Source organism: Melanerpes formicivorus, unplaced genomic scaffold, assembly GCF_026170545.1.
Source record: "Melanerpes formicivorus ecotype bairdi unplaced genomic scaffold, bMelFor1.0.p_v2 SCAF_135, whole genome shotgun sequence".
NCBI classification, from domain to species: domain Eukaryota; kingdom Metazoa; phylum Chordata; class Aves; order Piciformes; family Picidae; genus Melanerpes; species Melanerpes formicivorus.
In genome coordinates, this window is record NW_027142487.1 from 276,652 (window position 1) to 277,962 (window position 1,311).

The following is a 1,311-nucleotide window of genomic DNA, read 5'->3' on the forward strand; positions in this document are numbered from 1 at the left end:
TCTCAGCCTCAAATCAACTTCACCCTTGTGATTCCTGAGGTTTTTTGCTGCTGTACCTCCACTTTGGCTTCTCTGAGGCCAATTTTGCAGCTGGCAGATTGAATAAAGTTTTCAAAATGCATGTTCTGCTTTTGCTTCTGTTCTTCCTCGGTCCTACAGGTGGCTTGAAAAGCCACCAGGCAGCTACAAACTTTTCTTGTGGGCACCCAGCAAACCATTTCTACTATGAATGCTTTTGAAGAAGTAGAGGATGTTAAAACAAGTCCTGCACCTCAGCATAGCATCTTGCTGGGTGCACTGGAGCACCTGAACCCATGGTGGTAACAGAAGAATGTTGATGGGTTTGGGCAAGAGCTGAAGTATTTGACATTTCATAAAATGATGGAATGGTTTGGGTTGCAAGGGATCTCCTAAGGTCATTGCAGGGACATCCTCCCCTAGATCAGGTTGCTCAGAGCCCTGTCCAGCCTCACCTTGAATAGTTCCAGGCATGGAGCCTCAACCACCTCCCTGGGCAACCTGCTGCAGTGTTCCAGCAGCCTCCTGGTGCTGACCCTTTCTTCACATCCAATCTCAATCTGCTCTGCTCTCATTTCAAACCATTGCCTCTGGTCCAGTCCCTGCAGCCCTTTGGGAGCAGTCCCTCTGCAGCCTTCCTGTAGCCCCTTCAGGTCCTGGCAGGCTGCTGTTAGGTCTCCCCAGAGCCTGCTCTTCCCCAGGCTGCACAGCCCCAGCTCCCTCAGTCTGTCCTTGTAGTAGAGCTGCTCCAACCCCTTGATCATCTTTGTGGCCTTCTCTGGCCCTGCTCCATCAGCTCCAGGTCCTTCCTGTGCTGAGGGCTCCAGAGCTGGGCACAGCCCTGCAGGTGAGGTCTGGGCAGAGGGGCAGGATCTCCTCCCTCTCTGGCCACACTGCTTTGGATGCAGCCCAGGCTGCCCCTGGCCACCTGTGCTGCTAGTGCCCATTGCTGGCTCCTGTCCAGCTTCTCCCCAACCAGCAACCCCAAGTCCTCTGCAGGGCTGCTCTCAATTTCATCGGCCCCCAGCCTGGACTGATACTTAGGATTGTCCTGACCCAGGTGCAGGACCTTGCCCTTTGCCCTACTGACCCTGATGAGAATCTCCTCAGCCCAGCTCTGCAGCCTGCCCAGGTCCCCCCGGACGGCTCCCAGCTCATCCTTCAGACTTCCAGACACCACTCACCTGCAGCCTTGCTGTGGGTGCTTCAATCTTCCTCTCAGGCATCACTGATGATGATATTGATCACTACGAGTGTGTGTTGGGCAATGAAATTACCCTTGGGGCCACAACG